This window comes from Panulirus ornatus, chromosome 27 (genome assembly GCF_036320965.1).
Source record: "Panulirus ornatus isolate Po-2019 chromosome 27, ASM3632096v1, whole genome shotgun sequence".
In the NCBI taxonomy this organism is placed as follows: domain Eukaryota; kingdom Metazoa; phylum Arthropoda; class Malacostraca; order Decapoda; family Palinuridae; genus Panulirus; species Panulirus ornatus.
The window spans coordinates 6,674,170-6,683,780 of record NC_092250.1 but is presented as its reverse complement, the minus strand read 5'-3'; the positions used below and the strand labels follow the sequence as shown (position 1 = coordinate 6,683,780).

General features: G+C 40.5%; 1 non-coding gene across 1 annotated transcript; it reads left to right on the top strand.

Moving 5' to 3' along the window:
• Window positions 1-9,025: 9,025 nt before the first annotated feature.
• TRNAE-CUC (transfer RNA glutamic acid (anticodon CUC)) lies at window positions 9,026-9,097 on the top strand. The gene has a single exon. It is a non-coding gene; the product is annotated as a tRNA-Glu (tRNA).
• The last annotated feature ends 514 nt before the right edge of the window (window positions 9,098-9,611 follow it).

The window sequence follows — 9,611 nt, the reverse complement described above, 5'->3', positions numbered from 1 at the left end:
TCAAGAATCAGTACACATGGAATCATTTACAAGATACAACACTCTGCCAAACTAAATATTCCCATCACCAGGTCAAACTTCTGGTTAAGTTAATTAGCAGCAGAGGGTCGGGTATTCTCCCAGAGGTGTACTTCCCATTATGGAAACTTCCAAACTTATTATGACCAGTTCTCCATTATCCCAATGGGTGATGACTCCTCTTGTTAACTTCATCTCTTCTGACACACCAAGTGCAGATCTGTAGAACATTGCTTTTCTCCCGTCTCGTTTCTCAATACAATATTATGGTTTCTTACCCCCCGAAGTGAGCTTAAGTGGTGCTAGGATGCATATGAGCGTATAAGATGGTTGTGATATCACGTAAATTTAATTGTTCGTAATGGTTAAGGTGAATCCAAAACCCCTGACATAAAGATATTATAGTACACATAAGCCTTCCATAGATATGGAATTCCCTGCTCGATCCTTGTGGTGAGATTTCTTAGTCTTGATAATATATTTCTGTATGGAGTCAGTGTACAAAAGCTTTAGTATTGGTGGATTACTAAAATCACTAAGAATTACGGATATAGACACAGAAGAAAACCCACCGTGAAATTCCTTGAAACCGTTTAAATAATAAGGCAAGTTTGAATAGTGATTCAATTAGAATCTTCATATATTAGTATGTCTCCCCAACCCCTTCTCTCTCTCTCATATATATATATATATATATATATATATATATATATATATATATATATATATATATATATATATATATATATATATATATATATATATATATATATATATATATATATATGTGTGTATATATATATTTTATTTTATTTTGCTTTGTCGCTGTCTCCCGCGTTTGCGAGGTAGCGCAAGGAAACAGACGAAAGAAATGGCACAACCCACCCCCATACACAATGTACACACACACACGCCCACACACGCAAATATACATACCTATACATCTCAATGTACACATATATATACACACACAGACACATACATATATACCCATGCACACAATTCACACTGCCTGCCCCTATTCATTCCCATCGCCACCTCGCCACACATGGAATACCATCCCCCTCCCCCCTCATGTGTGCGAGGTAGCACTAGGAAAAGACAACAAAGGCCCCATTCGTTCACACTCAGTCTCCAGCTGTCACGCAATAATGCCCGAAACCACAGCTCCCTTTCCACATCCAGGCCCCACACAACTTTCCATGGTTTACCCCAGACGCTTCACATGCCCTGATTCAATCCACTGACAGCACGTCAACCCCGGTATACAACATCGATCCAATTCACTCTATTCCTTGCCCGCCTTTCACCCTCCTGCATGTTCAGGCCCCGATCACTCAAAATCTTTTTCACTCCATCTTTCCACCTCCAATTTGGTCTCCCACTTCTCCTCGTTCCCTCCACCTCCGACACATATATCCTCTTGGTCAATCTTTCCTCACTCATTCTCTCCATGTGCCCAAACCATTTCAAAACATATATATCACCATTACTTGTCATCACCTCCCCATTAGCCTCCTTCACCGGTTCCCTTGTCTTACGGACTTTATCTACCTCTTTCCAAAACATCTTTTTCTTCTCCCTGAAATCTAATGAGACTCTCTCAACCCAACTCTCCTTTGTCCTCTTTTTCACCTCATTCACCTTTCTCTTGACCTCCTGCATCTTTCTTTTATACAACTCCCAGTCATTTGCACTATTTCCTTACAAATGTCGCCTAAATGCCTTTCTCTTCTCTTTCACTGATAATCTTACTTCTTCATTCCACCACTCATTACCCTTTCTAATCTGCCCACCTCCACGCTTCTCATCCACACGCATCTTTTGCGGAAGCCATCAGGGATTCCCTAAATACTTTCCATTCCTCCCTCATTCCCCTTACGTCCTTTGCCCTAACCTTTTTCCATTCTGCACTCGGTCTCTCATTGTACTTCCCCATAAAGATCTCCTTCCAAGGCTCACTTAATCTCACCACTCTCTTCTTCCTAACATTCTCTCCTCTTTTCTGAAAACCTCTACAAATCTTCACCTTCGCCTCCACAAGATAATGACCAGACATCTCTCCAGTTGCCCAACTCAGCACATTTACATCCAAAAGTTTCTCTTTCATGTTCCTATCAATTAACACGTAATCAAATAATGCACTCAGGCCATCTCTCTTACTTAAATGCGTATACTTATGTATATCTGTATTTTCAAAAAAGATATTTCCAATCACAAATCCTTTTTCAGCTCACAAATGTACAAGCTCTTCACCATTTTCATTTACAACACTGAACACTCTATGTACATCAATTATTCCCTCAACTGTGTGTGTGTGTATATATATATATATATATATATATATATATATATATATATATATATATATATATATATATATATATTTTTTTTTTTTTTTATACTTTGTCGCTGTCTCCCGCGTTTGCGAGGTAGCGCAAGGAAACAGACGAAAGAAATGGCCCAACCCCCCCCCCCATACACATGTACATACACACGTCCACACACGCAAATATACATACCTACACAGCTTTCCATGGTTTACCCCAGACGCTTCACATGCCCCGACTCAATCCACTGACAGCACGTCAACCCCTGTATACCACATCGCTCCAATTCACTCTATTCCTTGCCCTCCTTTCACCCTCCTGCATGTTCAGGCCCCGATCACACAAAATCTTTTTCACTCCATCTTTCCACCTCCAATTTGGTCTCCCTCTTTTCCTCGTTCCCTCCACCTCCGACACATATATCCTCTTGGTCAATCTTTCCTCACTCATTCTCTCCATGTGCCCAAACCATTTCAAAACACCCTCTTCTGCTCTCTCAACCACGCTCTTTTTATTTCCACACATCTCTCTTACCCTTACGTTACTCACTCGATCAAACCACCTCACACCACACATTGTCCTCAAACATCTCATTTCCAGCACATCCATCCTCCTGCGCACAACTCTATCCATAGCCCACGCCTCGCAACCATACAACATTGTTGGAACCACTATTCCCTCAAACATACCCGTTTTTGCTTTCCGAGATAATGTTCTCGACTTCCGCACATTCTTCAAGGCCCCCAGAATTTTCGCCCCCTCCCCCACCCTATGATCCACTTCCGCTTCCATGGTTCCATCCGCTGCCAGATCCACTCCCAGATATCTTAAACACTTCACTTCCTCCAGTTTTTCTCCATTCAAACTCACCTCCCAATTGACTTGACCCTCAACCCTACTGTACCTAATAACCTTGCTCTTATTCACATTTACTCTTAACTTTCTTCTTCCACACACTTTACCAAACTCAGTCACCAGCTTCTGCAGTTTCTCACATGAATCAGCCATCAGCGCTGTATCATCAGCGAACAACAACTGACTCACTTCCCAAGCTCTCTCATCCCCAACAGACTTCATACTTGCCCCTCTTTCCAAAACTCTTGCATTTACCTCCCTAACAACCCCATCCATAAACAAATTAAACAACCATGGAGACATGACACACCCCTGCCGCAAACCTACATTCACTGAGAACCAATCACTTTCCTCTCTTCCTACACGTACACATGCCTTACATCCTCGATAAAAACTTTTCACTGCTTCTAACAACTTTCCTCCCACACCATATAATCTTAATACCTTCCACAGAGCATCTCTATCAACTCTATCATATGCCTTCTCCAGAGCCATAAATGCTACATACAAATCCATTTGCTTTTCTAAGTATTTCTCACATACATTCTTCAAAGCAAACACCTGATCCACACATCCTCTACCACTTCTGAAACCACACTGCTCTTCCCCGATCTGATGCTCTGTACATGCCTTCACCCTCTCAATCAATACCCTCCCATATAATTATATATATATATATATATATATATATATATATATATATATATATGTATATTTTTTTTGTCGCTGTCTCCCGCGTTTGCGAGGTATATATATATATATATATATATATATATATATATATATATATATATATATATATATATATATATATATATATATATATATATATATCTTTTTTTTCTTTTAAACTATTCGCCATTTCCCGCGTTAGCGAGGTAGCGTTAAGAACAGAGGACTGGGCCTTTTTTGGAATATCACCACCTGGCCCCCCTATGTTCCTTCTTTAAAAAAAAAAAAAAAAGAAAAAAAAAAACGAGAGGGGAGGATTTTCAGCCCCCCGCTCCCTCCCCTTTTAGTCGCCTTCTACGACACGCAGGGAATACGTGGGAAGTATTCTTAATCCCCCATCCCCAGGGATAATATATATATATATATATATATATATATATATATATATATATATATATATATATATATATATATATATATATATATATATATATATATATATATATATATAGTATTTCGATGAGTACATGGGGAAAATGAAACACGATAAGTTCCCAAGTGCACTTTCGTGTAGTAATCATATCATCAGGGGGTGACACCAGAGAGAAATATATGTCAGATGATATACATCGAAGAGACGAAGCTAGAACGCCATTGGTAAACTTGTGATTGTTCAAAACATGTTTTGGACAATCAAAGTTGAGTAACGTCGCAGTTGGGAATAATTGGTGTACATGGGGTGTTCAGTGTTGTAAATAGAAATAGAGCTTGTAGATTTATGTGCTGAAAAAGGATTGGTGACTGGGAATACCTGGTTTGAAAAGAGTGATATACATAAATATACGTATGTAAGTAGGAGAGATGGCCAGAGAGCGTTATTGGATTACGTTCTAATTGATAGGCGAGTGAAAGAGAAACCTTTGGATGTTAATGTGGTGGGAGGTGCAACTGGAGGGATGTCTGATCATTATCTTGTGGAGGCGAAAGTGAAGATTTGTAGAGGTTTTCAGAAAAGAAGAGAAGTAAAGTAAAGAGGGTAAAGAGAGCGGTGAGAGTAAGTGAGCTTGGGAAGGACACTTATGTGAGGAAGTACCAGGAGAGACTGAGTACATAGTGGAAAAAGGTGAGAACAAAGGACGTAAGGGGAGTGGGGGAGGAATGAGATCTATTTAGGGAAGCAGTGATGGCTTGCGCAAAAGATGCTTGTGGCATGAGAAGCGTGGGAGGTGGACAGATTAGAAAGGGTAGTGAGTGGTGGGATGAGAAGAAAGATCATTAATGAAAGAGAAGAGAGAGGCATTTGAACGAGTTTTGCAGGGAAATAATGCAAGTGAGTGGGAGATGTATAAAAGAAAGATGCAGGAGGTCAAGAGAAAGGTGCAAGGGGTGAAAAAGAGGACAAATGAGAGTTGGGGTGAGACAGTATCATTAAATTTTAGGCAGAAGAAAAAGATGTTTTGGAAGGAGGTAAATAAAGTGTGTAAGACAAGGGAACAAATGGGAACATCAGTGATGGGGGCAAATGGGGAGGTGATAACAAGTAGTGGTGATGTGAGAAGGAGATAGAATGAATATTTTGAGGGTTTATTGAATGTGTTTGATGATAGAATGGCAGATGTAGGGTGTTTTGGTCTATGTGGTGTGCAAACGGAGAGGGTTAGAGAGAATGATTTGGTTAATAGAGAAGAGGTAGTAAAAGCTTTGCGGTAGATGAAAGCCGGCAAGGCAGCGGGTTTGGATTTAATTGCAGTGGAATTTATTAAAAAAGGGGTTGACTGTATTGTTGATTGGCTGGTCAGGATATTTAATGCATGTATGACTCATGATGAGGTGCGTGAGGATTGGCGGAATGGTTGCATAGTGCCATTGTACAAAGGTAAAGGGGATAAAAGTTAGTTCTCAAATTACAGAGGTATAAGTTTGTTGAGTATTTCTCGGAAATTATATGGGAGGGTATTGATTGACAGGGTGAATGCATGTACAGAGCATCAGATTGGGGAAGAGCAGTGTGTTTCAGAAGTAGTAGAGGATGTGTGGATCAGGTGTTTGCTTTGAAGAATGTATGTGAGAAATACTTAGAAAAGCAAATGGATTTGTATGTAGACATTATGGGTCTGGAGAAAGCATATGCTAGTTGATAGAGATGCTCTGTGGAAGGTATTAAGAAAATATAGTGACGGGAGGCAAGTTGTTGGAAGCAGTGAAAAGTTTTTATCGAGGATGTAAGGCATGTGTACGAGTAGGAAGAAAGGAAAGTGATTGGTCTTCAGTGAATGTTGGTTTGCGTCAGGGGTGTGTGATGTCTCCATGGTTGTTTAATTCGTTTATGGAGGGGGTTGTTAGGGAGGTGAATGCAAGAGTTTTGGAAAGAGGGGCAAGTATGAAGTCTGTTGTGGATGAGAGAGCTTAGGAAGTGAGTCAGTTGTTGTTCGCTGATGATACATCGCTGGTGACTGATTCGTGTGAGAAACTGCAGAAGCTGGTGACTGAGTTTGGTAAAGTTTGTGAAAGAGGAAAGTTAAGAGTAAATGTGAATAAGAGCATGGTTATTAGGTACAGTAGGGTTGAGGGGCAAGTAAATTGGGAGGTAAGTTTGAATGGAGAAAAATTGGAAGAAGTGAAGCAATGAAAGGTTAAGAGAGATGTGTGGTAATAAAAAGAGTGTGGTTGAGAGAGCAGAAGAGGGTGTTTTGAAATGGTTTGGTCACATGGAGAGAATGAGTGAGGAAAGATTGACGAAGGTGATGTATGTGTCAGAGGTGGAAGGAACGAGGAGAAGTGGCAATCCAAATTGGAGGTGGAAAGATGGGGTGAAAAAGATTTTGAGTGATCGGGGCCAGACATGCAGGAGCGTGAAAGGCGTGTAAGGAATAAATGAATTGGAACGATATGGTATACCGGGGTCGACGTGTTGTCAATGGATTGAACCAGGGTATGTAAAGCGTCTGGGGTAAACCATGGAAAGTTCTGTAGGGCCTGGTTATGGAAAGGGAACTCTGATTTCGGTGCATTATACATGACAGCTAGAGACTGAGTGTGAACGAATGTGGCCTTTGTTGTCTTTTCCTACTGCTACCTCGCGCACATGCGGGGGGAGGGGGTTGTTATTTCATGTGTAGTGGGGTGGCGATGGAAATGAATAAGAGCAGACAGTATGAATTATGTATATGTGTTTATATGTATATGTCTGTTTGTGTGTATATATGTATACGTTGAGATGCATAGATATGTATATGTGCTGTGTGTGGACGTGTATATATACATGTGTATGTGGGTGGGTTGGACAATTCTTTTGTGTGTTTCCTTGCGCTACCTCGGTAACGCGGGAGACAGCGACAAAGTATAATAAAAAAAGATATATATATATATATATATATATATATATATATATATATATACATATATATATATATATATATATATATATATATATATATATATACATATATATATAGATAGATAGATAGATAGATAGATAGATAGATAGATAGATAGATAGATATATCGTATCTTTGTGATAAAGACCATGTCAACTGCGATGGTATTGGTGTTGGTGATTCACACTTACGCACCATTAAGAGTCTATATTAATTTCATGCTGATCTTATGATGTATCCCTTATGATAATTCCTTATGATACAAGAAGGATGCGAACAATTATACTGTGTACAGCCACATAAGATTTTGTGAGTCTTCAAGACATGATTGATGACTGTCCTTTACAACTGAAGGATATGAGACCTGTTGGCATAGATGACTGGCAGTAGCACAGGGTTATCGTTACTAGAGATAATGAAGGTCATTAGCTTCTCATATATTGAACTTTAAGCTTCAGGAATATGATGAATTAGTAAAGGAAACCTGGGAGACTGATACTCTTGATGGATACATTGTCATATCATTTGACCCGTGTAATTAATGGTAATCGAAGTGAACAGTCAGGCAGGCATATTTAGACAAGATAAACAGACAAACAAACGCCCACACATAAACACACAACCATCCTGCATAATGTGTTTAGTGCTGGAACAACGATATTCCGGTGCCCGAGTTCTGGCCTTAGACAGAGCAGCCGCCTCACATCCAGTGTGGCTTAGTACGACCAAGTATGTGCATCAGGTGTATGTTTTGATTTTTTTTATAATATATGTATATGTAAACCGTCACCACTGAACGCACGGGACTCGAACTTTGGACATCGAAATGACAGTGTAGTGAGCCAAACCGCTCGGCCACCATGGGAGCTGTCCACCTCTGACCAGCCTATGGTCCAGTGAGAGTTAACGTGAGGTGAGGTAACGGGGGATCCCACTGGACCATAGGCTGGTCTGAGATGGAATGCTTTTGTCCCGTGGTGGACGAGCGGAGTAGCTCACTGGTCTATCATTTCGATAGTCTAGGTTCGTGTCCCATACGGCCAGTGGTGATTGTTTCCATCTGTTACATGTGAACTGTACATATGTACCGAGTATTTGTTCCTGTTTGTGCATGTACACACACACACACACACACACACACACACACACACATACAGAGGCAGATTCACACCATAAGCCAGGTACCCAATTATTGACCAGTCCCGAGGGAAGGATGGACACTTGAGTTGGGTCAGCTGACTGTCACACCGAGGATTCAAAACCATGCATGTCCTACCCCGGGCTGGCCCCTGCTGACTCATGATTAGTAATGCTAACTATTACACTGTTATAAATGCAAGGCGTTTACTATGGATGAAAACGTACGGAAGAGGATGGTTGTGTTTGAAATGAAATGGTTGATATGTTTGTTTGTGTGTGTGTGTGTGTGTGTGTGTGTGTGTGTGAGAAATATATCGATTTTTGACAGTGATAGTTTTCAGGCTGAGGTCCTTAACATACACGTCATACAAAATACTAAATCTATAATTCACTATGTTCTCTGGAGCGTATGGTTATTCACATAAGGTTCTGTATAATCAGGTGGCAGACGTTACCTACTGAATCTAATAATGTCGTATGAGTTTATCATTAGATTCGGTAGGTAACGTCTGCCGGCTGATTATCAATACAGAACCTTAGGTGAATAACCATACGCTCCAGAGAACAGAGAGAATGGATGAAATAGTGAGTGGGTGAGCGATGTTCACATAGACACACACATGACCCTTCCAGTCCCGTGTGGTCTAGTGGCTAGGATACCTGGCTCTCACCCAGGAGGCCCGGGTTCGATTCCCGGCATGGGAAAGATTTTCTTATAGATAGATAGATAGATAGAGAGAGAGAGAGAGAGAGAGAGAGAGATGTCCAAGTAAACGAATACATCATTTGTCAACTACGTTAACATCAACTAACCGAAACATAAATCTTCACAATAAAAACTTGTTGTGTTGTAGTGATTCCTGATCACTCTTGGTGAGGGAGACCGAGAAACCCTGTCACGAGGACCAAAAGAGAGAAACTGAATGAGTGAGTGGGTCAGTAAGTGAACGAGGAGTAAGTGAAGGAATCAATACAGTTTCATAGTTAAGATATCTGGCTTCCAGTCAGGAACCTGCAGAGCCGGATTAAGGTTTAGTGAGGCCCAGGACCAGGTAATATTTGCGGTCTCCACAGATTCTATGAAATATGTGATGATGTTATATCAAACTTTGCCACCATATTGTATATTGCATACCAGCCTCTATTCCACCAGTTTCCGAGCTGCATTTTTTCTCTTTTTTTTTTTTACTACGGTAGCCAGCAAGGCCCCTGTAAGGAC